Source organism: Aethalodelphis obliquidens, unplaced genomic scaffold (assembly GCF_003676395.1).
Source record: "Aethalodelphis obliquidens isolate GAN/ISIS:26980383/991018 unplaced genomic scaffold, ASM367639v1 scaffold35, whole genome shotgun sequence".
Classification (NCBI taxonomy): Eukaryota; Metazoa; Chordata; class Mammalia; order Artiodactyla; family Delphinidae; genus Aethalodelphis; species Aethalodelphis obliquidens.
The window spans coordinates 11,741,544-11,768,985 of NW_020837979.1; the positions used below are offsets into that span (position 1 = coordinate 11,741,544).

General features: G+C 41.5%; 2 long non-coding RNA genes across 2 annotated transcripts; one reads left to right on the forward strand and one right to left on the reverse strand.

Annotated features, from left to right (window-relative positions):
* Nucleotides 1-1,185: 1,185 nt before the first annotated feature.
* On the forward strand, nucleotides 1,186-27,425 carry LOC113632132 (uncharacterized). The gene is made up of 6 exons (XR_003437699.1): nucleotides 1,186-1,864; nucleotides 4,535-4,639; nucleotides 7,655-7,795; nucleotides 8,018-8,150; nucleotides 25,985-26,177; nucleotides 27,393-27,425. It is a non-coding gene; the product is annotated as an uncharacterized LOC113632132 (long non-coding RNA).
* On the reverse strand, nucleotides 5,360-8,103 carry LOC113632133 (uncharacterized). The gene is made up of 3 exons (XR_003437700.1): nucleotides 8,007-8,103; nucleotides 6,370-6,444; nucleotides 5,360-5,548 (listed from the first exon to the last, which is right to left on the reverse strand). It is a non-coding gene; the product is annotated as an uncharacterized LOC113632133 (long non-coding RNA).
* Nucleotides 27,426-27,442: the final 17 nt, after the last annotated feature.

The window sequence follows — 27,442 nt, forward strand, 5'->3', positions numbered from 1 at the left end:
TTATCGGAAAAGTGGAAACAATACCTTACTAGTAAAGTTGTCATGGGAGTTTCCCTTTCCCTTGTGGAAAGAGCTCAGCCTGGAACTTAGTATACACTTGTCAGGAAATATGAGTTTCTTGTCCTTCACCAGCACCAAGTCCTGGATCAACTTCCTGGGCTTATTCTTCCCCCAAAGGCTAATTCTCTGAAAGCAGAAAGTGCAAAGGCTGGGTGTCACCTCCAACCACCCACCCCCAGTTTTAGATGCCCCCAGGAGACATTTCCCCACTTCTAGGGGGAGGCTTAGCTACCTACCACCCTTCCTTCCCATCCTAAGACCCCTTGGAAGATCACCTGAGCAGGCAGAAACTACAGAAGAAAGGCTGAGGTCTGATGCCAGGGCACCTCGTGCTGACAGTAGGAGTCAAAGACAGCAAGTTAGCAAATGCAACGCCATTAGCCTAGGACTTGAGTTCATTGGCTTAGGGGTGATTTCATTGTTAATTTCTGCAGTTTCCAAAGGACAATCTGCAAAACACTCACAAAGAAACACATTAATGCGCTTAAGGAGGTTCTGTGCCCAATAATTTGGGGAGATTCTGGATTGAATACTATTAAGTCTGGTTCCTTAAAATGGGACTTCTCAGAGCCATTTTTTCAAAATATTCTGTGAGGAATTACAAGAGATTTTACCAATGGTGACTTAGCTAGACCAAAAAGGGGATCCCCTTTCTGACTTTGGGGTTGGAGCTCTCAGTAAGCCTTTCAACAAGAAGGTTCTCATTCCTAGTTTTTCGTGTTTTTTTTTTTGTGGAGTAGGGAGTTTAGTAGCTGCAAACCAGTTGATTGGAGAAGCAGTGCTTTAAAGCTTTCTATATGAGGGTATGTATGAAAATTGTGTCTACTCATGATAGGACTGAAGGCCTGAATCATAATATGTCCCTTTCCACCACTTTCCGGAATTGTCCCTGTCTACTTAATGTGCTAGAGAGAGTCCCAGAGTCCAGTTCTCTGGCAAATTAGACAGAGGAAAAACCATTTCCATAGATAGCATTTAACCCATTTCCTGTTTGGGAACCAATTTTGACGCCCATGATGAATTTGTAGAGGTTGCTTACATTCCAGGTCTGGCTGGGATTCATGCTAGTCCTCACGGGACTCATGGTCAATGTTCATGTCTGAGCTACCATCCAAAGAAGACATCACCCAAGCTGAGAATTAATGCAATGGGAGAGGTGAAGGGAACTCAGGACCTGCAAAGATCAGGGGATGTTGGTTATGGACCCTACTCTAGGAAACCTCACCTAGTGCCCTAATGCCTACAGGACCTTGCCTTATCTCTACTTGGGAATGTTGCTTTAATGTCGCAGCACCAGATCATTTCAATTCACAATGGAATTCTATTTAGATTGTAGCCCTGGGAGGTAATTCGGTGGTGCGCCTGTCAAATGACAATTTATTTTTGGCCACTTGCCATATTGTGTTTCCCATGTGGAAGGATTCCCAGGAATCACTGCGGGGGCGGTTGGGGGGAAGGTTCTTGCTAAAATGCAGATTCTGATTCAGTAGGTCTCGTGGGTCCTGAGCTTCTACATATCCAACAAGTTCTCAGGGGATTCTGCTGGTTCACGGACCACACTTTGAGTAGCAAGGCTCTAAGAAGCTCCACCTCTAGTGCCTTGGAGCAGAGCAGGCTTACAATCCTGCCTCTTGTGTGGGCCTGGGCCTGGGGTGGGGGACACACACACACACACACACACACACACACACACACACACACAACCTTAATCCTCTTTTGGATCTCCACAGCACTTTACAGTGTAAAAGCCGTTTTGCATGCATGACTCAGCAAATCCTTACCATGAAACTTCAAAGGACACTGGGTGAGTATTTTTAGCCCCTTTTATAAAGATAAAGATAATCTTCTATAAAGATAAAGATAAAGAAACAAGTTGAGAGAGGCCCCCAAGGTCATAGGGCCATGGAGCTCAAATCCAGACTTCCCAGTGCGCTTCCCATCAGACAGAATGCCAGGTGGGAGGTCACCAGACAGCAGTGCTCATCTCAGGCCCACCACCAACTTGCAGGGTGACACGGTAAGTTATGTAAGATTTCTGGGCCCCCAAAGACATGGTACACAGAAAACGTTCGATGAGATCTCAGAAAGTACCAGAATTTTGTGGTTGTCTGTGGCTGGAGGAGCTTCGCAAACTTTAATGAGCACGTGAATTACCTGGAGACCTCGTTAAAGTGCAGTCTGATTCAGTAGGTGTTTAATGGGGCCCAAGGCTGCATTTCTGACAAGTTCCTAGGTGATACCAAGGCAGTAGATCCATGGACCATGCGCTTAACGCTGGCTGTGTTTTGGGGTCACCTGAGGAGCTTTAAAAATGATAGATCTGGGTGCCATTCCCCAGGGGCTGACTCCATTGGTCTCGGGTAGGGCCCAGGCTTCAGTATTTTTTGAAAGCTCCCTAGTGATTTTAATGTGCAGCCAGTCTTGAGAATCACTGTGCTGTAGGGTTGGGCTCCTAACTGGAAACAGTCTACACTGTCAGGTAATACAGCTTCCTAATAACACTTGAGCTCCCCTGCTAGATTTTCTGGTATGAGATGAGTCATATTTACAGTTGTTACCAGGATAGGAACTACTTTTCCGCCCTTATTTTCTTTCTTCTATGGTTCTAACTCCAGAGTCCTTTGGGAATCCCACTGGGAGATGAATCTAGAAAGTTACTCTCTTGGCTACAGAAGAGAGTGGAGTCTGGCCTGTTTGTGGTAGGAAAGAAATGCCCAGAGAGCCTCTCTTTACTAACCAAATTCAGCCCCATCTGGATCAGACAGAATCATTGCCACAAGGCTTTCTTACCTTCCTAGGACATTTGGAGGTTGCGTTTATCCCAATTATTAGCTTAGAAACATGGTTCCCCAAGTGTTCACCAAGGTGCCCTGGGGCACCTCACCACACTCACAGGAGTGCCATGGGATACTTTATTTATTTTTAAAATTAATTTTTATTGGAGTATAGTTGCTTTACAATGTTGTGTTAGTTTCTACTGTACAGCAAAATGAGTCAGCCATACATACGTCCCCTCCGTTTTGGACTTCCTTCCCATTCAGGTCACCACAGTGCATTAGGTAGAGTTCCCTGTGTTATGCGGTATGTTCTCACTAGTTATCTATTTTATACATAGTATCAATAGTGTACATGTGTCAATGCCACGGGATACTTTAAATTTTTGAGGGAAACAAGAACATGGGTTAGACCTGTGTATGCAAATTCCATTAAGTTGTATCAATCTGACTACTTAATAAACAGAACTGTCAGGCATATGTGTGTGTGTGTGTGTATATATATATATATATATATTGTTATTTTTTGTCTTAGAGGTTCTTTGTAGAAGTTCCTGAGACCCTAAGGCACAGTGAGCTGAGAAGTTTGGGAACCTCTGGTTGAGAAGATGGAGGTCATATTGCTTTGGGATTAGTCAATCCTTTTGACAGTGCATTTAGGTGTGGAAACAAAGCTCGTAGAATGGGGATGGGATGTGCTGGGAGATGGAGAGGATTAGACTGATCCATCCAATAAACAAGGGAAAGTCTGATACTTCCACAAGCATCCTGAGAAGGACAAGGCAAGGGGCCTAGAGATTGAGGGAGGCCAAGAAACATGAAAGGAGAGAGAAGACTGGGAGCTGGGACTGGAGGAGATGGCGTCTGAGAAGTTCCTGATGGCGGTGTCACTGATGGACGTCTACCAGGAAGGGTGAAGATTGTTTTCTGGACCGTTGTCTTCCCCCGTGTGTGCTGACCCCTTGCTACTTCAAGTGTGGTCTGCGGATCAGCAGTATCATTTGAGAGCTTATGAGAAATGAAGAATCTGGGGCCCCACTCCAACCCCAGAAAGAGACTCTACTTTTTAAAAAAATTTATTTATTTGATTTATTTTATTTTTGGCTGTGTTGGGTCTTCGTTGCTGTGCGTGGGCTTCCCCTAGTTGTGGCGAGTGGGGGCTACTCTTCGTTGCGGTGTGGCTTCTGTTGTTGCAGAGCACAGGCTCTAGGCGTGGGCTTCAGTAGTCGTGGCACGCGGGCTTCAGTAGTTGTGGCACGCAGGCTCAGTAGTTGTGGCTTGCAGGCTCTAGAGCGCAGGCTCAGTAGTTTTGGCGTACGGGCTTAGCTTCTCCGTGGCATGTGGCATCTTCCCGGACCGGGGCTCGAACCCGTGTTCCCTGCATTGGCAGGTAGATTCTTAACCACTGCACCACCAGAGAAGCCCCAGACTCTGCATTTTAACAAGATCCCCAGGTGGTTCTCATGCACACTGGGGTTTGAGAAGCACTGTGCTAGCTGAGAATTTCTCAGCTGAAATACCCAAAGGAGTTAATAAAAATACGAAGGCCTGTGTCCCACCCTCAGAAATTCCTATTTGATTGATCTAGGGAGTAGACTCACCATCAGGATATCTAAGGCTTGCTGGTATTTCTAAAGCCAAGTTTGCTAACTACAGGGCTAGTAACACCCAGTAGCAACTCTTTTTCCTTTTTTTTTTAGAGGAAACCAAAGTTCTGGGTCAGTTTGGGACCAACATAGGAGCCAATTGAAATATGTGAACCATGAGAGAGGTCAGAGGATATAAGAAATCGGTGACGACGAGAGGTATTCCTGAGGTGTTAGGGAACGGGGTAGGGGAAATTGGGTTTCCACCATATGTTGGGTAGGGGATTAAGTTAATTCCTATTTAAACATTGCAAAAAAGATGACCCCAATCGTCTGAAGAACTTGGAGACATTTAGGTGACTGATATCCAGTTATGGACAGAATTGGCTCACAAGGGTAATGAAATTCACAACAGATCTTTAGATGGTATCCAATCGGGTGATATCCACAGATCCACCTAGAAAAATGCTACATTCAGTCATCTGGGATCTGTCTCCATTAGCAAAGAATGCTCAAAGCAGTGGGACCAAAAGCACTCTCCTAAGACTAATTCTCTATTTGTTTTCAAAATGAGTCATTGTATCCCCTGGAATAGAGTGAGTGACGTCAGTGGTACCCTACCAGGACACACCAAGGCATGTATGTTCTCAAGCTCCATTCTCTCCCTCCCACTGTATCTCTAACAACCCATTGATTTTTAGGGCCTCCTGGGAGAAAATATCTGTTCTTGCTCTTTGGAGCAAGTTGCTTGGAGTGGTCTTAGGAATGAAATTACGAATAGTTAGAGAAACATAAGGAGGAGCATTGTGAAAAAAAAAACAGTGAAAAACAAACCCCCCAAAACCAACCCAGCCAGGCCAAGCCAATGAGTGCTCTTCCAGCCCCTCGTCCATGCAGGTCCACAATGAGTACTCTTCCAGCCCCTCGTCCATGCTAAGGAAGACGATTTAGACTTGATCTAGGGGATTGAGAAGGGCCAAAATCATTGGTGCCCATAGCCCAGAGGGGGTGTTCCAGAAACCAGGAGTGAGGACCACATACCTGGGCCAGGGATGCACCGTGTGTGCAGCTCTGAGTGGATGTCGGTGTGCTGGTGTGTCTTATGTACCACCAGGAACTGTTGCTCATCTGGAATGGATGGTGGATGGGAGTGGATGGGAGTGGGTAGATGTGAAATTATGACAGCAACAATTAGTCAACAGCTCGCTGGTGGGGCAAAGTAAAGATGACTGCAGATTCTTTGATATTCCTCTCCTTGAGAGGTGTGGTCTATGCGCCCTCTCCTTGACTCTGGGTGGGCGCTGTGATTGCTTGACCAATAGAAGGCAGTGGAACTGTGTCTGCTTCCAGCCGCTTCCAGGTCTTAGGGACTGGCAGCTTGTACTTCCTGTCTCTTGGAATATTTGTTCTTGCAAGCCAGCCATCATACTGTGAGAAATTCCAAGCAGCCCCACTAAGGGGTCCACGTGGAAAGAAATTGGGGCTCTACTGAAAGCCCCAGCTGAGCTCCTAGCTGATATCTAACACCAACATGAGAGCAGAACGAGTGACCTGCTGGAAAATCATCCTCCAGGCCCAGCCAAGCCACATGAAACAGAGTCGCTATCTCAGCTGAGCCCTGTCCATAATGCAGAATTGTGAACAAAATAGGCCACAAAGTTTTGCGGTGGTTGGTTATGGTGGTTCGTTAATAGATAATTAGAAGAGGTTTTGGTATCAGGAGAGGTGCTCCAGTAACTAAAATGTAAAACATGTGACCCTGACTTTGGGTTTGGGTGGCCGGTGGAAGCTGGAAGTCTTTGCTCATGAGGGCGTGAAGGGCAGTGAGGAAAATGCGACTGAAAGCCGGAGAAAAGAATGATGTGTGTTATGTTGTGGTGGGAAGTTTAGCAAAACTGTTGCCTAAGGTAATGTGGGAAATTGAACCTTAGAAGGATTGAAGGGCGTACCTGGCAGGTCCTTTAAGAAACTTGAAGGTCTTGTCCCACAGAAGCCTCACAGGCAATGCAAGGTAGATGGGCCATCTGGAAAGGAAACGTAGGTGTGTTTTTTTGTCTAGTTGAATTGATTATCAATTGCGAATGCAAAATGTTTTTTTAAACTTTTGTTATTGAATTTATTTTTCCGTTAGAGAAGAATTTAATTGATTTACAAGTATTAATCGAACATCAATCTATAGTTTGATTCCAAGTTACTTAAAAGGAAGATCATTGGAATTTTATATATACATGTACATATATGTACGTGTATATATATATAATATATACGATGGTTGAAAATTTTGTTCTCATAGACTTTATTTTTTATTAAAATTTTTTATTGAAGTATAGCTGGTTTACAATAATATATGTTATAGGTGTACAATACAGTGACTCATAATTTTTAAAGGTTATATTCCATTTTTAGTTATTATAAAATATTGGCTATATTCCCTATGCTGTATGTTATATCCTTGTAGCTTATTTTATACCTAATAGTTTGTAACTCTTAATCCACTACCTCTACATTGCTACAATGCAAAACGTTTTTAAAGGAATGATAAAAGCTTGGACTGAAAGGGACAGAGAAGTAAAAAAATAAAATGAGGACTTAATGTATATAATCTAATATATATAATAATAATGGCCCCAAGATGTCTACATCCTAATCCCCAGAACCTGTGACTATGTTACTTTACATGGCAAAGGGGACTTTACAGATGTGATTAAGGGTCGTGAGATGGGAAGATGATTCTGGGTGAACCAAATGTAATTACAGGGGTCCTTGTAAGTGAAAGAGGTAGCAGGAGAATCAGAGTCAGAGTGATGTGCTATTTAAAATATTCGAGCAGCTACTGCTGGCCTTGAACTTGGGAAAGAGCCATGGAACATGTGGGCTTGGCCAGAATTGGCCCACAGGTTGGACTTTTCCTGGTTTAGATGATGAAGTCCTGGACCGCAAGCTGATGTCTTCATTGGATGAGACTTCTGGGGCCCTTGGGAGGGCATAAGTGTATTTCGCATAAGGGAGGAGTTGAAATAATCATGGCCAAGAGGCAGACTGTGATAGTTTAACTATGAATGCAAGTTCCTTGACGTTTCTCCCATCGAGAGATGACATTTACATGCGCTCCTCTTGAATCGGTGCAGGTTCTTTGATGGATCAATAGAATATGTCAGAATTGAAGTATTGCCAGTTGCTGGACCCAGGTTTTAAGAGACTACCAACTTCTACTCTTCTTCCATTCTTCTGTAGGTTGGGATACTTGCTCTTGGAACCCAGCTACCATTCTGTAAAGAAGCCCAAGCAGCCCCAAGGAGAGGCCACGTGGAGAGGAATTGGGTCCCTTGGCCAATAGCCCTTGGCCAGTAGCCCTGGCTGAGTTCCTGATCCGTAGTAAGCACCAACGTGCCAGCCTTGGATGTGAATCCTCCATCCAGCTAAGCCCCCTGACATTGCCTGGAGCAGCAATGAGTTGTCCCCACTGAGCCCTGTCCACCTGGCAGAGTTTTGAACAAAATAAATGGTTGTTATTATTTTAAGCTACTCAGTTTGGGATGGTTAGTAATGTAACAGCAGATAACAAAGATATTTAGCTTTCTCTAACCTTTATTGTAGCCTCCTTCGATGGCACGAAACCACCTAAACCGTGATGAAGGAGGAAGGAGAAGCTGAGGTGCCTGCAGGTTCACTCCCACAACAAGGTGTCTGTGGAAAACAGCCTTGATGCAAGGAAAAGGGGAAAGAATAGGTAAGTCGGCAAGTGAGACTGGATTCAAGCAAGGCTTTTGCTCTCATTAAATTCTCTTAACAGCCCAGGGAGTCCAGGCAGCAGTGGCCTCTCCTATCTCTCCTTCCAGATGCTCATTTAGACCCGACTACCATCGCCCTCTGCCTCCTCTGGCCCCCTAATCTTTAAAATGTGAAGCACTTCCGGGACACCGCCCTTGATCAACCCCCCAAGGACCTACTTCTCCCTACAGCCAATTGGCTGTTCGATTATTGATTTCATTTTCCTTATTTTTTCCTTGTAAACATTCTTTAATATTTAGTTGATGATTAAATTTTAGCATGACTATGTTTCACGATGACACAAACAGATGGTTCATTCAGGAAAAATTTCCATAAACCGTTTGGAACCTAATACAACCATGACTATAATGAACTTTTATCGAGCACCTAACATGTGTTATACATGCTCTGTATGATCGCACCTAAATCTTATAAGGGCCCTAGCACTCAGATAAAAGAACAGGGGCTTTGAGGCTGAGTAAATTGCTCTAAGGCCACATGTCTATAAGTCAGAGAGGGGATGTAGCCCAGGTTTTTGTGACTCCAAACCCACGTTCTTAACAATTCTCCTACACTACTTCTTAATCAGTACGAATGTTTACTGTCTATCCTTCTAGACTTTTATTTTTCATCTATAGACTTCTTTTTAATTACAAATATAGAATCAAGCATGAAAAATTAATTTTTTTGGTCACTAACTGTATCTTGCATTCCCTTCCATGTCACAAGGTAGGCTTCTATAAGATCGTTTTTAATTGTTGCATGACGTTCCACGGAATATGTAAAAGTATGTAGAAAATTCTTTTCCTTTTTCATCCATTATAGGGGTTTTTAGTAAGGGGAGACCCATCTTTGTTGGAGAATTCCTTGTTAGTCTTTCCAAGGGGGATGCGAGCCCCTAAATCATACCAATATGCCAAAACATGGTCATTCAACTGTGTTCTAAGGAAGGTCTGTCCTGTGTACTGTATCGGCCTTTGTTTTGGTGAGCTCTGAACTGGATAAAGAATGAAAATTTGGCAGGAGCGGGAGTGGAGAGTTGAGAAAAATGGGTTTCAGTGAGAAAGGACCAGACTGGAGTCAGTGAAATTTTGATTGGAGGAAAGGAGTGGAGGATGGAAGGAGAGAAAAGGGGGAAGAGGGGGAGAGCGAGGTGGGGGAGGGAAAGGGGGGAGGGGAGGGAAGCGCAGGGAAGGGGAAGCCAGCCAGTGGGTGCAAAGAAGGGACACTGGATACTGGGGTGATTAAGCTGTTTCCTGGGGGTTACACTGTAAACCTTCTCCATGCCTTCTACAACTCTCCAGTACCTTCTACATTGCTAACACATATTTGGGTCCAAGTGGACCCCTTTTGGCATCAAAGTTGAGGAAAGAGGACATGAACATCCTACAATTTTTGAAATGATTTCACATTGCTGGACACGTGCATATACCCTATAAATTCAGCAGTGAGTGATTATTTCCTTGGAATATAGCCTTAGGAGAGGAGTTTTTACATTAAGGAGTAGGAGAAGGGAGAAGTTTTTAATATATGTGAAAATTGAAAAAAAATTTATTTGGTAACATGTAGAAGCTTCTTTGATTTATTGTCTTAATGTTTCACTATTTTAGCCTGTTGTGACATCAGGATGAAAGAAGACTTTGAGATTGATAGTAAGCTCCCCCAGCTGTGTGGGCTGGCATGTCACTTCCTTTCCAGATCAAAATGTCCTCTTGGTCACTTAGAGAGGATGGCCAGAGATGTAGGTAGAGTAGATGATAGTCCATAAGTGGAGAAAGGATGGAACAAGTGTGGTCCAGGTGATACTTCCTATGAGGAAAAGGCTGATGGCAGGTGCTTCTGCACACACCTGTTCATAGGTAAAGCGGGGTGAGCCGTCCTCCAACCCCCGCTTGCCAAGGTGTTGGGGTGACCTGATAGAATGGCGCTATTCCATTCTGTGGGTATTTTGTGGTGTGATAACTCTAGGTACCAAATCACGAACAGTGGCAGGAACCATGCCCGGTACCGAGCGGGCTAAGTCACAGAGTTTGTGGCTCTGATCAGTTGTCTTAGAAACAGACCTGGGGTGCACAGTCTGTTCCTAACTCTGGGACTGTGTGTGCATTTGATTGTGCCCAGGAGTGGCTGTAGCCTGGGGACCCGCAGGGCCACTAGGCACAGAGGTAGTGCCGGGAACAGGGCAGGGATATGCTGGTCCTTGCTGAATGATTCTGACGATACGCTTGTATTCTATATAAAGCAGTGCATTTTCCCCTGAAGTCTTTTTTTAATTCGTCAGACCCTTACAACAACAACAGAAGTAAAAGGGGCAGGAACTACTCCCCCGTTTAACACATGAAGTACAGGTGGGGTCCAAGCTTGCCTGGGGACAGGATGGGCCAAAGACATTTTTCTCCTAATTCCAAGCTTGGCTCTCTCCATGCGGCCAACCCTGGAGGAGGTGAGAGGGGCCCTGTGCTCTCTAGAGCCAGCTGCTAATAATCTATATTTTCTTCCCAGCTCCATTTCTAAGACAGGGCCTTATCAACTGTGGGCCGAGACCTGTAGTAAGTCATAGAAATCAACCGCAAAACAAAAAGGAACAGAACCTAAACTAGCAGAATCCATTCGGCACGATAAGGGTTGAACCATTCACGCATTCTTGGTAAAGGGCTCCTTTTACTTACTTTTCAGCAGAGGTTTCTGCTCCCATATCTTAACAAGGAGCTGAAAACAGACTGGACAGAAGCAGTTGGGTTTTATAAGACACAACAACATTTTCTTTCTTTTTTTTATACCAGTTTTTTTTAAAAATTGAAATATAGTTGATTTACAATGTTGTGTTGATTTCTGCTGTGCAGTAAAGTGATTCAGTTATACATATATACATTCTTTTTTAAAAAATATTCTTTTCCATTATGGTTTATCATAGGATACTGAAAATAGTTCTCTGTGCTCTACAGTAGGACCTTGTTGTTTATCCTTTCCATATATAATAGCTTGCATCTCCTAACCCCAACCTCCCACTCATCCTTCCCCCGACCCACTCCCCCTTGGCAACCACAAGTCTGTTCTCTATGTCTGTGAGTCTGTTTCATAGATAGGTTCATTGGTGTCATATTTTAGATTCCACATATAAGTGGTATCATATATTTGCCTTTCTCTTTTTGACTTACTTCACTTAGTATGATAATCTCTAGGTCCATCCACGTTGCTGAAAATGGCATTATTTCGTTCTTTTTTATGACTGAGTAATATTCCATTGTATATATGTACCACATCTTCCTTATCCATTCATCTGTCGCTGGACATTTAGGTTGTTTCCATGTAAGACACATCAATGTTTTAACATCACGTGGTGTGGAATTCAGCTGTCTAGGCAAGATTTAACATGCCAGCTCTTCCCTGTGAATTCAGGAATCACCCCAAATACCTGAATTTCAGTACTTTCAGAAAGGACTTGATATAAAGCTGTAACACAGAAGAGCCGAATCAGACTGCATGTTGGATCTGTTTCTTTTACTTTAACCTTTGCTTTCAGCTAATTTTGTTCACTAAAAGGATACTGTCTATACATAATGGCCTGCCTCGGGGAAGCCTGCTCCTCTGCCTGAATGTTAAACCAAAGTGCCTTTGTTCAGGGAAACATCCGACCTAGTACACCTGTGGATGGCTGTAAGAAAGAAGAAATTAACACATCCCCTCCCCGGGGCTGGCCATTCCAGGTGATATTTACAAAACTTATAGCCTTTTTACTTTACTTCCTCATCTCCTCCCCCTCTCTGTTCTATAAGAGAAACTGGCATCCAAACCCCGATGAGATGGTTATTTTGAGACTTTAGTCTGCCGTGTTCTCCCTCTCCTGGCTTCTCTGATTTATTGCCCGGTAGTGCAGCGAGCAGAGCGAGCTTGGCCTCGGTAACGAAGCCACGGTGACATTTTTATCACGGCAGCCCCATCACAAGGACACAGACTTTTGCAGCGCTTCTAAGAAGATCTTTGTTTTAGAACATTTATTGACTCATTGAATATTTCACCCCCCAATAGCTTGTCTTGAAGAACTTCTCTTCAGGGATCCCAATTATTGTATTAACTATGCACGCTTACATACTTTTATCAGTCTGTAATGAAAACTTTAACAATCTATTAGTAGTTATTATTTGAAAGGGGAACCTTTTTTTTTTTTCTCTGTTGGTCTCAAACACCGCAAACAGCTTTTGCACAGGCTGGTTAAAGGTATGGTGCTGCACTGTGAGAAGCATTTTGCTTTTAACAGTTAATGGCATCCTTTTGTGACTGCCTCCTCCGTGGCTCCCTCCCACACTGTTGTAGCCAAGCTTATAAAATACACTGTTTCTTGTTTTGCATTTGTGGAAACTAAAGGAAGGTCCGTCTCACAAGGCATCCATGTGGTTTGTTTCCTGCTGTTGCTGCCTGTGATGACTTTCCATGCAAACAAGCTATTTAAACTAAGCAAGATAATTATTTGGAACATGAATATAAATATAGATAATTACTATGTTTGTTAAAAAACAAGACAAAAGGCCCAAAATGGAGTCGATTATGCTAAGCCTGTGTCAACAAACTGAGGTTTCACTTAATCAGTGTTCCCAGATCTCCCAGAAATGGAATCTTAACCCAGTCAATCAGGGATCAACTGACCAACACTAGTTAGGTCATCTGCCTGGTGGACCTCTGTCATCCCCTAAAGGAAAGTAACTTTGTAACAACAAACCGGACTTTTTACTTCCTTGTTCCCCGGCCCTTCTGCCTATAAAAGTCTTATTTTGTACAGCTCCTCAGTGCTCCTTTCTGTCAGCTAGATTGGATGCTGCCCAATTCGGATGGATATTTTTGCTCAGATAAAGTCTTAAAATTGTTAATAAGGCCCAGTTTATCTTTTAACATGTTAAAGAGTTTATGACAAAGTATTTTTCCCCACAACTGTGTATGATTTGTGAATCTCATAACTTTCTAGGTTGAACTAAAATGTTACGCACTCTGCTACCCAGAAAATAAATAACACATGAAAATTAAATGTTTCATTTTAAGGAGACTGTAGGCCTTTATGACTTTACAGCCTCAGATTTTCATTTTTTTTTGGTTAGCTATATTTTAAAAATGTCTCAAAATAAGTTGCATTGAAAAAATTTTTTAAAATTAAGCACACAGCAAGAAAATAAGGTACAGAAAATTCCACGCATTCAATAACTAAAATTGTGAATATTTCACAAAATAAATGCTTTAGTCACATAAAAACAGTTTAAAAAACTTTTGCTTTACTGGTACAAAGACCAAAACTCCACTTTAATTAATTAACTAAATTTAATTGTGTTAAACTATTTAATTTTGAATTTATCACTGTGAAATATCAGCAATCAGATTTGGACAGATTAATATTAAAACTCGATAATAAATATACGCGTATGTGTGTACTAGGTTGCAAGGTAAAATGTATTTCAAACCGTGGTTTGCATTAAAAAAAAAAAAAAGTTTGACAAGCGCATTTCTCGGGTTGGACAACTGTCCTGCCTGCAGGCACCACGCCGAGCTCAGAGCTCTCGCAACCCCACGCCCGGGGTGGCCTCCGAAAGTGCTTTCGACGTTGTTCGGTGTCATGGCGCCCTCTGCTGGTCAGAGGAGGCACAGTTCTGACACTAGCTCAGCCAGGGTCCCTGGAAGCCCTGAAGGTGTTTTAGGGGGACCACAAGGACGGATTTCGGGTTCGCTGGCAGCCAGGCCCTCTCTGTAGCAGCATCCAAGAGAGGGTAGTGGCTGAGGATGCTCTATAAGGGGTTTGTGCTGAACCAAACCTTTGCATTCATGAAGGTAAAGTGAGCGAGGAGGTGCGCAGAGTCAGTTTATAAGAGGGTCTTGGGGTTTCACTGTACAGTCTGGATTTGCTGGATAGAGAGCACGGAGGGTTTTACTCAGGGGAGTGCTGTGATCGGCACTGCATTGCAGAGGGATTTCTTGGCCAGAGTGAGTGGGCAGCCTGCAGCAGGGGTGCCTTGAGGTGGGCGGGCAGTTATGGGCTGGGTCAGGAAACCCAGTGGTAAGTGTTACCACCGAGCCTCAGGTGGGCGTGCCTCGTATCACTACATGCTCCGTGCCTGTGAAACTGACCTTGTGGGCTACTTCAGAGGTCTCTTGTCCTCTCTCTCCCGGTTGGGCTCAGGCACTGGGAGGTCAGAGGGAGGGGAAGAGTTTGGTTAGCGCACGACCGCCCCCCACCCCCGTTCTCCCCCCCAACCCCACCCCGGCCCCCCTGCCGAACTCCTGGGCCAATTGTCAATGGCTACGTTCCAATAAGTAAGATCACAGCTTCGGCTTTCTCTGTGTCAGGTCACACCAGGTCCCCTTGCCCTTTTTCCTCTGGAAAGCGTAGTAGATTCCAGCTGTCGGCAGCTTCACCATCTTCTGCTGTTTCCTCGGGACCTGCCTGCACTTTTGTAAACACCCCTTTGATTGCATTCTCCCCAGTTGCATCTTTTGAGTGTAAGCTCTATCCCTTGCTAGGACCTGACCTGCGCTAGTGTTTGAACTTTACTGTCCAGGTAGTAGGGAATCATTGAAGGTTTTAGGGAGGAAGTGGCAAGAACAGATGTGTATTTTGGAAAAATCTGACCAAAGAGAGCAGGACAGCTTGAATCAGTGAGGGTCTAGGGCCGCAGACCATTAACAGACAGCAGTGGGAACCCAGGTGATAAACTGAGACCCCGAGGCCGCAGTGTTGGATCAGGGAATGGGAGAGGGAAGTCAAGCCATTAGATGAGCATGTGAGTTGCACATATTACTAGGTAATTCACTCTAAAAAGCTGGAAATGTAATGTTTTGTTTTTTCAGGGTTGCAAAATGAGTGTGTCAAAAGTGTCACACCAAAATGTTCTGCTTTGCCCTGTCTCCCAGCCCCTGGCCCTTCCACGTGAGCTGGGTAAGTGGCTGCCCCTTCATGATGCTGTACCTGGGCCTCTACTGGCAGTACAGCTGCATCCTTAGACAATCATACGAAGTGAAGTAAGTCAGCCAGAGAAAGGCAAATATCATATTATATCATTCATATGTGGAATCTAATTTTTAGAAAATAATATAAATGAACTTATTTACAAAACAGAAACAGACTCACAGATTTCGAAAACAAACTTATGGTTACCAAAGGGGAAACATGGGGGGTGGGAAAAATTAGGAGCTTGGGATTAACATACACACACTACTACATATAAAATAGATAACGAACAACGACCTGCTGTATAGCACAGGGAACTCTATTCAATATTCTGTAATAACCTATATGGGAAAAGAATCTGAAGAAGAATGAATATATGTATATGTGTAACTGAATCACTTTGCTGTACACCTGAAACTAACACAATATTGTAAGTCAAATATACTCCAATTAAAAAAAATACAGTGTAAATTACACATGTGAGCCATGTATGGAATTTTAAATTTTCTAGTGGCCATATTAACAAAAGTGAAAAGAAATAGGTTAAACTCAAAATATACAAAGATCTCTGATAATTCAATAATATGAAAACAATCCATTAAAAATGGGCAAAACATCTGAACAGGCAACTCACCAAAGAAGATATACAGATGGCATGTAATGTGAAAAGATGCTCCACATCATATGTCATTAGGGAACTGTAAATTGAAACAAGGAGATACCATTACACACCTATTAGAATGGCCAAAATCAGGAACACACAATACCAAATGCTGTTGAGGAAGGGGAGCAATGGGAAATTTCTGCCATTGCTGGTAGGAATGCAAAATGGTACAGCCACTTTGGAAGACATCCTGGCAGTTTTTGTTTGTTCGTTTGTTTACAAAGCTAAACATAGTCTTACCATATCATCCAGAAATTGCACTGTACACAAAAACATGCACATGAATGTTTAGAGTAGCTTTAGTTCATCATTGCTAAAACCTGGAAGCAATTAAGATGTCTTTCAATAGGCTAATGGACAGAAAAACTGTGGTATATCAGTACAAAAGAATATCTTTCAGCCAAAAAAAAAAAAAAAAGGAGCTATCAAGCTGTAAAATGCGGAACCTTAAATGCATACTGCAAAATAAGGGAAGCTAGTCTGAAATGCTATGTATACTGTATGATTCCAACTATATTACATTCTGGAATGTGGCAAAACTATACAGACAGTGAAAAGATCAGAGGTGTCTGGGGTTAGGAGAGGGAGAAGGGATGAACAGGTGGAGCACAGGGGATTTTTTGGGCAGTGAAACTATCGTTTATGATATGTAATGGCAGATACATGACGTTATGTGTTTGTCAAAACTCAGAATTGTGTAGCACAGAGTAAAGCCTAATGTAAACTATGTACTTCAATGTTATATATGGTTATATATGTAATATGGGTTCATCAATTATAACAAATGTAGCACTAATGCAAGACCTTAATAATAAGGAACTTCTGTAGGCTGTGTGTGTATAAGGGGGTGCTTGTGGGGAGGGGTATATGAGAACTCCCCGTACTTCCTGCTCTGTTTTCCTATAAACCTGAAACTGCTCTAAATGAAAGTCTATTAATTAAAGAAAACAGAAATAGGTGAAAGTAATTTAAAAATATATATTCTTTAGCCATGTTATTTCACTATAATAGATGACTTGGTAGAAACGTTATTATCTTCTGACCTTTCTTTAAGCAAACATTCTTTTTTTTTTAATAGAAGTATAGGTGATTTACAATGTTGTGTTAGTTTCGGTTGTAGAGCAAAGTGATTCAGTTAAACATATATATATATATATATATTCTTTTTGTATTCTTTTCCTTATAGGCTATTACAAGATACTGAATATAGTTCCCGGTGCTATACAGTAGGTCCTAGTTGTTTATCTATTTTATATATAGTAGTGTGTATCTGTTGATCCCAAACTCCTAATTTATCCCTCCCCCTTTCTCCTTTGGTAACCATAAGTTTGTTTTCAGTATCTGTGAGTCTGTATCTGTTTTAAAGCAAATGTCCTTTAACTTTATTTTTTAATTTTTATTTATTTTTTGTTTTTGTTTGTTTGTTTTTCAAACTCTTTTTACTGTGATGCAATGGAAGAAATACATTTTGCAGTACAGCCTAGCACATGCACAGACATACAAACAACAAATGAAATAAAATCTCAGGGAACAATACTTATCCCTATTATGAATGATGTGCTCAGTTTTATTCTTTCCTTTCTGCTAAAGTCAATTGCATTTTTTTTAGTTGAGTGATTATTTATTTATTAACATCTTTATTGGAGTATAATTGCTTTATAATTGTGTGTTAGTTTCTGCTGTATAACAAAGTGAGTCAGCTATACATATACATATATCCCCATATCTCCTCCCTCTTGCGTCTCCCTCCCACCCTCCTTATCCCAGCCCTCTAGGTGGTCACACAGCACTGAGCTGATCTCCCTGTGCTATGCGGCTGCTTCCCACTAGCTATCTATTTTACATTTGGTAGTGTATATATATCCATGCCACTTTCTCACTTCATCCCAGCTTACCCTTCCCACTCTCCGTGTCCCCACTCCCCAATGTCCCCGTGTCCATTCTCTATGTCTGTGTCTTTATTCCTGTCCTGCCTCTAGGCTCTTCAGAACCATTTTTTGTTTTTTAGATTCCATATATATGTGTTAGCATACATTATTGTTTTTCTCTTTCTGACTTACTTCACTCTGTATGAAAGACTCTAGGTCCATCCACCTCACTACAAATAACTCAATTTCGTTTCTTTTTATGGCTGAGTAATATTCCATTGTACATATGTGCCACGTCTTCTTTATCCATTCATCTGTTGATGGACACTTAGGTTGCTTCCATGTCCTGGCTATTGTAAATAGAGCTGCAATGAGCATTGTGGTACATGACTCTTTTTTGAAGTATGGTTTTCTCAGGGTATATGCCCAGTAGTGGGATTGCTGGGTCATATGGTAGTTCTATTTTTAGTTTTTTAAGGAACCTCCATACTGTTCTCCATAGTGGCTGTATCAATTTACATGTGTTTGTTGGCAATCTGTATATCTTCTTTGGAGAAATGTCTATTTAGGTCTTCTGCCCATTTTTGGATGGGGTTGTTTTTTGATATTGAGCTGCATGAGCTGCTTGTAAATTTTGGAGATTAATCCTTTGTCAGTTGCTTCATTTGCAAATATTTTCTCCCATTCTGAGGGTTGTCTTTTCATCTTGTTTATGTTTTCCTTTGCTGTGCAAAAGCTTTTAAGTTTCATTAGGTCCCATTTGTTTATTTTTGTGTTTATTTCCATTTCTCTAGGAGGTGGGTCAAAAAGAATCTTGCTGTGATTTATGTCATAGTGTTCTGCCTATGTTTTCCTCTAAGAGTTTTATAGTGTCTGGCCTTATATTTAGGTCTTTAATCCATTTTGAGTTTTTTTTGTGTGTATGGTGTTAGGGAGTGTTCTAATTTCATTCTTTTCCATGTAGCTGTCCAGTGTTCCCAGCACCACTTATTGAAGAGGCTGCCTTTTCTCCATTGTATATTCTTGTCTCCTTTATCAAAATATAAGGTGACCATATGTGCTTGGGTTTGTCTCTGGGCTTTCCATCCTGTTCTACTGATCTATATTTCTGTTTTTGTGCCAGTACAATACTGTCTTGATTACTGTAGTTTTGTAGTATAGTCTGAAATCAGGGAGCCTGATTCTTCCAGCTCTGTTTTTCTTTCTCAAGATTGCTTTGGCTGTTCGGGGTCTTTTGTGTCTCCATACAAATTGTGAAATTTTTTGTTCTAGTTCTGTGAAAAATGCCATTGGTAGGTTTTTTTTTTTTTTTTTTCCAGTACATGGGCCTCTCACTGTTGTGGCCTCTCCCGCTGCAGAGCACAGGCTCTGGATGCACAGGCTCAGCGGCCATGGCTCAGGGGCCTAGCCACTCTGCGGCATGTGCGATCTTCCCAGACTGGGGCACTAACCCATGTCCCCTGCATTGGCAGGCGGACTCTCAACCACTGTGCCACCAGGGAAGCCCTGCCATTGGTAGTTTGATAGGGATTGCATTGAATCTGTAGATTGCTTTGGGTAGTATAGTCATTTTCACAATGTTGACTCTTCCAATCCAAGAATATTGTATATCTCTGCATCTGTTTGTATCACCTTTAAAATCTTTCATCACTGTCTTATAGTTTTCTGCATACAGATCTTTTGTCTCCTTAGGTAGGTTTATTCCTAGGTATTTTATTCTTTTTGCTGCAGTGGTAAATGGGAGTGTTTCCTTAATTTCTCTTTGAGATTTTTCATCATTTGAATATAGGAATGCAAGAGATTTCTGTGCATTAATTTTGTATCCTTCTACTTTACCAAATTCATTGATTAGCTCTAGTAGTTTTCTGGTAGCATCTTTAGGATTCTCTATGTATAGCATCATGTCATCTGCAAACAGTGAGAGCTTTGCTACTTCTTTTCTGATTTGGATTCCTTTTATTTCTTTTTCTTCCCTGATTGCTGTGGCTAAAATTTCCAAAACTATGTTGAATAATAGTGGTGAGAGTGGACAACCTTGTCTTCTTCCTTATATTAGAGGAAATGGCTTCAGTTTTTAACTATTGAGAGCAGTGGGTTTGTCATATATGACCTTTATTATGTTGAGGTAAGTTCCCTCTATGCCTAATTTCCGGAGGGTTTTTATAATAAATGGTTGATGAATTTTGTTGAAAGCTTTTTCTGTATCTATTGAGATAATCATGTGGTTTTTCTCCTTCAATTTGTTGATATGGTTTATCACATTGATTGATTTGTGTATATTGAAGAATCCTTGCATTCCTGGGATAAATCCCACTTGATCATGGTGTATGATCCTTTTAAAGTGCTCTTGGATTCTGTTTGCTAGTATTTTGTTGAGGATTTTTACATCTATGTTCATCAGTGATATTAGCCTGTAGTTTTCTTTCTTTGTGACCTCTTTGTCTGATTTTGGTATCAGGGTGATGGTGGCCTCATAGAATGAGCTTGGAAGTGTTCCTATCTCTACTATATTTTGGAAGAGTTTGAGAAGGATAGGTGTTAGCTCTTCTCTAAATGTTTGACAGAATTCGCCTGTAAAGCCATCTGGTCCTGGGCTTTTGTTTGTTGCAAGATTTTAAATCACAGTCTCAATTTCAGTGCTTGTGATTGGTCTGTTTATATTTTCTATTTCTTTCTGGTTCAGTCTTGGAAGGTTGTGCTTTTCTAAGAATTTGTCTATTTCTTCCAGGTTGTCCATTTTATTGGCATATAGTTGTTTGTAGTAATCTCTCATGATCCTTTGTATTTCTGCAGCGTCAGTTGTTACTTCTTTTGCATTTCCAATTCTATTGATTTGAGTCTTCTCCCTTTTTTTCTTAATGAGTCTGGCTAATGGTTTATCAATTTTGCTTATCTTCTCAGAGAACCAGCTTTTAGTTTTATTGATCTTTACTATTGTTTCCTTCATTTCTTTTTCATTTATTTCTGCTCTGATCTTTATGATTTCTTTCCTTCTGCTAACTTTGGGGTTTTTTTGTTCTTCTTTCTCTAATTGCTTTAGGAATAAGGTTAGGTTGTTTATGTGAGATGTTTCTTGTTTCTTGAGGTAGAATTTTATTGCTATAAACTTCCCTCTCAGAACTGCTTTTGCTTCATCTGTTAGGTTTTGGGTCATTGTGTTGTCATTTGTTTCTAGGTATTTTTTGATTTCCTCTTTGATTTCTTCAGTGATCTCTTGGTTATTTAGTAGCATATTGTTTAATCTCCATGTGTTTGTATTTTTTACAGATTTTTTCTGTAATTGATATCTAGTCTCATAGCATTGTGGTCAGAAAAGATACTTGATACGATTTCAATTTTCTTAAATTTACCAAGGCTTGATTTATGACCTAAGATATGATCTATCCTGGAGAATGTTCCATGAGCACTTGAGAAGAAAGTGTATTCTGTTGCTTTTGGATGGAATGTCCTATAAATACCAATTAAGTCCATCTTGTTTAATGTATCATTTAAAGCTTGTGTTTCCTCATTTATTTTCATTTTGGATGATCTGTCCATTGGTGAAAGTGGGGTGTTAAAGTCCCCTACTATGATTTTGTTACTGTCAATTTCCTCTTTTATGGCTGTTAGCATTTGCCTATGTATTGAGGTGCTTCTGTGTTGGGTGCATAAATATTTACAATTGTTATATCTTCTTCTTGGATTGATCCCTTGATCATTATGTAGTGTCCTTATCTGTCTCTTGTAATAGTCTTTGTTTTAAAGTCTATTTTGTCTGATATGAGAATTGCTACTCCAGCTTTCTTTCGGTTTCCATTTGCATGGAATATCTTTTTCCATCCCCTCACTTTCAGTCTGTATGTGTCCCTAGGTCTGAAGTGGGTCTCTTGTAGACAGCATATATATGGGTCTTGTTTTTGTATCCATTCAGCCAGTCTGTGTGTTTTGGGTGGGAGCATTTAGTCCATTTACATTTAAGGTAATTATCGATATGTATGTTCCTATTCCCATTTTCTTAATTGTTTTGGGTTTGTTATTGTAGGTCTTTTCCTTCTCTTGTGTTTCCTGCCTAGAGCACTTCCTTTAGCATTTGTCGTAAAACTCGTTTGGTGGTGCTGAGTTCTCTTAGCTTTTGCTTGTCTGTAAAGTTTTAATTTTTCTGTTGAATCTGAATGAGTCCTTGCTGGGTAGAGTAATCTTGGTTGTAGGTTTTTCCCCTTCATCACTTTAAATATGTCCTGCCACTCCCTTCTGGCTTGCAGAGTTTCTGCTGAAAGATCAGCTGTTAACCTTATGGGCATTCCCTTGTATGTTATTTGTTGTTTTTCCCTTGCTGCTTTTAATATTTTTTCTTTGTATTTAATTTTTGATAGTTTGATTAATATGTTTCTTGGCATGTTTCTCCATGGATTTATCCTGTATGGGACTCTCTATGCTTCCAGGACTTGATTGACTATTTCCTTTCCCATATTAGGGAAGTTTTCAACTATAATCTCTTCAAATATTTTCTCAGTCCTTCTTTTACTCTTCTTCTTCTGGGACCCTTATAATTCGAATGTTGACGCATTTAATGTTGTCCCAGAGGTCTCTGAGACTGTCCTCAATTCTTTTCATTCTTTTTTCTTTATTCTGTTCTGTGGTAGTTATTTCCACTATTTTATCTTCCAGGTAACTTATCTGTTCTTCTGCCTCAGTTACTCTATTGATTCCTTCTAGAGAATTTTTAATTTCATTTACTGTGTTGTTCATCATTGTTTGTTTGCTCTTTAGTTCTTCTAGGTCCTTGTTAAACGTTTCTTGTATTTTCTCCATTCTGTTTCCAAGATTTTGGATCATCTTTACTATCATTACTCTGAATTCTTTTTCAGGTAGACTGCCTATTTCCTCTTCATTTGTTTGGTCTGATGGGTTTTCACCTTGCTCCTTCATCTGCTGTGTGTTCTCTGTCTTCTAATTTTGCTTAACTTACTGTGTTTGGGGTCTCCTTTCCACAGGCTGCAGGTTCGTAGTTCCTGTTGTTTTTGATGTCTTCCCCCATTGGGTAAGGTTGGTTCTGTGGGTGTGAAGCCTTCCTGGTGGAGGGGACTGGTGCCTGTGTTCTGGTGGATGAGACTGGATCTCATCTTTCTGGTGGGCAGGACCGTGTCTGGGGGTGTGTTTTGGGGTGTCTGTGACCTTATTATGATTTTAGGTAGCCTCTCTGCTAATGGGCGGGGTTGTGTTCCTGTCTTGCTAGTTGTTTGTCATGGGTGTCCAACACTGCAGCTTGCTGGTCATTGAGTGGAGCTTGGTCTTAGCATTGAGATGGAGATTTCTGGGAGAGCTTTCGCTCTTTGGTATTATGTGGATCCAGGAGGTCTCTGCTGGACCGATGTCCTGAGCTCGCCTCTCCCACCTCAGAGGCATAGTACCAAGACCCTGTCAGCCACATGGCTCAGAAGAAAAGGGAGAAAAAAAATAAAGTAAAATAAAATAATTAAATTGAAAAATAAAAAAATGTAAAAAGTACTATAAAAAAACAAAGAAAGAAAGAAAGAAGAGAGCAACCAAACCAAAAAACAAATTCACCAATGATAACAAGCACTAAAAAGTATACAAAAAAAGAAAAAAAAACAGACAGAGAAAACCCTAGGACAAATAGTAAAAGCAAAGCTATACAGACAAAATCACACAAAGAAGCATACACATACACATTCACAGAAAGAGAAAAAGGAAAAAATATATATATCTTTTGGGATGTCTGAGGTCTTCTGCCGGCGTTCAGTAGGTGTTCTGTAGGAGTCGTTCCACATGTAGATGTATTTCTGATGTATTTGTGGGGAGGAAGGTGATCTCCACGTCTTACTCCTCCACCATCTTGAAGTTCCTCCCCTGTTCTTTAACTTTAAATACTTTCTTTCTTGCCTTTAGACTTGCGTGTATCATCTCCATGTCACCGGCATATCATTACTGTGAAGGAGGCTGGAAGGCCATTATGGTCTCCAGTTTTAGAAGGAGTAAATGTTTGTGTGATCTCTGACACCTAAATTCTGATGTTAGGCTGTCCAACAAACATGGATCTGAGGAAACGAGATCTGAGGAATTAGAAGCCAAGATTGCCCCCAACGATTTAGGCTCCTCTTGTCACTGAATAAACAGGAAGAAAGGAGTCACCTTACTGGTTAGGGTGATTGATCCTGATTACTCTGGGAAAACTGGGCTGCTGGTACTCAGTGAGGGTAAACAGGATTATGTCTGGAATCTAAGGGGTTTCCTGGAGCATGTCTTGTTACATGTCTTATTAGTCCCTTGCCCAGTAGTTTTAGTCAACGGAAAACTGCAGCACCCAATAAAGAAGAACACAAAGGACTCTGATTCCACAGAAATGAAGGCTCGATTCACCCTCACGGTGAAGGAGCACATCAGCTGAGGTACTGGGAGAGGGTAGGGGGAACATGGAATGAGTGGTAGAAGAAGGCAACATGGTTACCAAATTAGACCTAGTGAGTAGCTATGGATTCAAGGAGTGCATCAGTTGACTGCTTAACTTTTTCTTCCCCACTCCTGCCTTTTCCTCTAACCCCTTTATATGAATAACACTGGGAATGGCTTAAAAAAGAGCTTCAGGAACTTCCCTGGTGGCATAGTGGTTAAGAATCCACCTGCCAATGCAGCGGACATGGGTTTGAGCCCTGGTCCTGGAAGATCCCACATGCCGTGGAGCAACTGAGCCAGTGCGCCACAACTACTGAGCCTGCGCTCTAGAGCCCGCGAGCCACAACTACTGAGCCTGCGTGCCACAACTACAGAGCCCGTGCTCTGCAACAAAAGAAGCCACCGCAATGAGAAGCCCGCGCACCGCAACGAAGAGTAGCCCCCGCTCGCTGCAACTGGAGAAAGCCCACGTGCAGCAACAAAGACCTAACGTGGCCAAAAATAAATTTAATTAATTAATTAATTTTTTAAAAAAAGGAGTTTCAGTTGTGGGTATGACCACATTGACCTAACTTGTGATGATTCAGAAGCTGATAATTTTTTATATTTCACTTCGGATAGAGAATACAGATTTCTCACCCCTGGAGGAAGACCATGACCCAGAGGGTTGGAAGACTGGGATGATGCTGGATGGCTTCTATTACCCCTCAAGAGACACTGGAAAGAAATTGGATGGAGAGAAGGAGTGAGGTCAGGGTATCTATTCCCTGGTTCCTCCCTTCTGGGGTCACCCGGCCTGACTTTTTTAAAAAAACTGAAGTATAGTTGATTTACAATGTTGTGTTAGTTTCAGGAGTACAGCAAAGTGATTCAGTTACACATACACACACACACATATATGTATATATATACACACACATATATATTCTTTTTCAGATTTTTTTCCATTATAGGTTATTACAAAGTATTGAAATATAGTTCCCTGTGCTATGCATAGGGTCCTTGTTGTCTATCTATTTTATATATACTAGTGTGTATCTGTTAATCCCAAATCTTAATTTATCCCTCCCCCCTTTCCCCTTTGGTAACCGTAAGTTTGTTTTCTATGTCTGTGAGTCTATTTGTTTTATAAATATGTTCATTTGTATCTTTTTTTTATGATTCCACATATAGGCGATGTCATATGATATTTGTCTTTCTCTGTCTGATTTACTTCACTTAGTATGATCATCTCTAGGTCTATCCATGTTGCTGCAAATTCGCCTGACGTTTTCTTGACAAAGGTCATAACTCCTATTAAATGGCCCTCTCCACAAAGCTCTCTCTGTGGGTTCTGGTAATCATTTCCTCCTCTTGTCCCTTCAAGCCTATGGGTGGTGAAGGGTGTATCCTACTGTTAGCAGCCCTGGGGTTCTGCACTATGCCTTGGGATTTCGCTGTCCTCTGCCCACATCTTTGTAAATAACTGCATTACATTTACTTCAAATTGCTAAATTTGAATGTGTCCTATGTTGCTTGTTAGAACCTGATTGACACAGCATGGCTCCCAAGTTGACCCAAACATTAAAATTCTTTTTTTTTTAGATGTTGGGGGTAGGAGTTTATTAATTAATTAATTAATTTTTGCTGTGTTGGGTCTTCGTTTCTGTGCAAGGGCTTTTCTAGTTGTGGCAAGTGGAGGCCACTCTTCACCGCGGTGCGCAGGCCTCTCACTATCGTGGCCTTTCTTGTTGCGGAGCACAGGCTCCAGACGCCCAGGCTCAGTAGTTGTGGCTCACAGGCCTAGTTGCTCCGCGGCATAGGGGATCCTCCCAGACCAGGGCTCGAACCCGTGTCCCCTGCATTAGCAGGCAGATTCTCAACCACTGCGCCACCAGGGAAGCCCGACCCAAACATTCTTGAAAGAATTTGATGTGGGAGAGACATTCTTTTCCTTGCAGGATATAAATGAACGAGCATGCAATTCTGATCATCAAAGGCAATCATCTTACAGCCTTGAAGGAAACTGGCCCTATGTTATGTAAGTCAGTTCAGAGAGAATTAAAAAAATGCTGATCCTTGCTGACATCATAGAACTATCACATCAGCAACCATGATCCTACACTACTCCTGGGCTTTCAATCATGTGCTCTAGTAAGTATTTGTATTGTTTTAGCCACTTTGAATTGGGTTTTTCTAGCTTTTGAAGCTGAAGGTAATTTAACCAATAGATTATCATAAGTAGAATTGATGGGTCAAGGGTACATACCTTTTAAATTTCTGAGGAATTGCTTTCCAAAAAGGCTGTGCTGATTCACACATCCATCCATCCAGTGAGTGAATCTGTTTCCTCACACCATTGCCTATTATCTATTTAATTTGTGCCTTCCTGATGGGTGGAAACTGAATTTCATTATTGCTTTGATTGGCCTCTTGCTAATTACTGGTATGGTTAACTATAATTACTTCTACTTACTGGATATTTACATTTTCTTCTCAGTGAAATGCTTTTTACATCTGTCACTCATTTTTCCTATAGAATTATTTGCATTTTTCTTACTGATTAGTAGGAACAATTTAAAAACTTTGAATATTAATTATTAGCTTGTTAGACGTGTTGCAAATATTTTCTCCCAGGTACCTTATCTTTTAAAAATTTTTTTAATTAATTAATTAATTTTACTTTTTTTTTGGCTGTGCTGCGTCTTCACGGCTGTGCGCGGGCTTTTTCTAGTTGCGGATAGCGGGGTCTACTCTTCGTTGCGGTGCGCGGGCTTCTCATTGCGGTGGCTCCTCTTGTTGTGGAGCGTGGGCTCTAGGCACGCGGGCTTCAGTAGTTGTGGCTCGTGGGTTAGTTGTGAGCATGTGGGATCTTCCTGGACCAGGGATCTTACCCGTGTCCCCTGCATTGGCAGGCAGAGTCTTAACCATTGTGCCACCAGGGAAGCCCCAAAGGTACCTTATCTTTTAACTTTCTTCCATGGTGTGTTTTGTCCAAGTTTGTCCCAAATTCTAAAATTTTGATGATGATCAACTTACCATCTTTTCTTTCATGGCTTTGCATTTTGTGTGATCATTGGGCAAAGGCTAAAAGTACTCTTTGTATGGGAATTTCAAACTTTAGGCGTTTAACCTTACAACCTTTCCTTAAGTGTTGTACCACAAGCTGTCCAATTAAAGTTTTACTGTTTGCTTTTTATTTTTTGGTTGCACATCGTAAGTGTACAACTTGGTCAATAGCTGTTTTAAATTTAGAAAAATACCCCTTTATGTTTGTCCTGTGTAGTTGGTTCTTTTGTCTTAGTGCTTTTTTTTTTTTTTTTTTTGCGGTACGCGGGCTTCTCACTGTTGTGGCCTCTCCCGTTGCAGAGCACAGGCTACGGACGCGCAGGCTCAGCGGCCATGGCTCACGGGCCCAG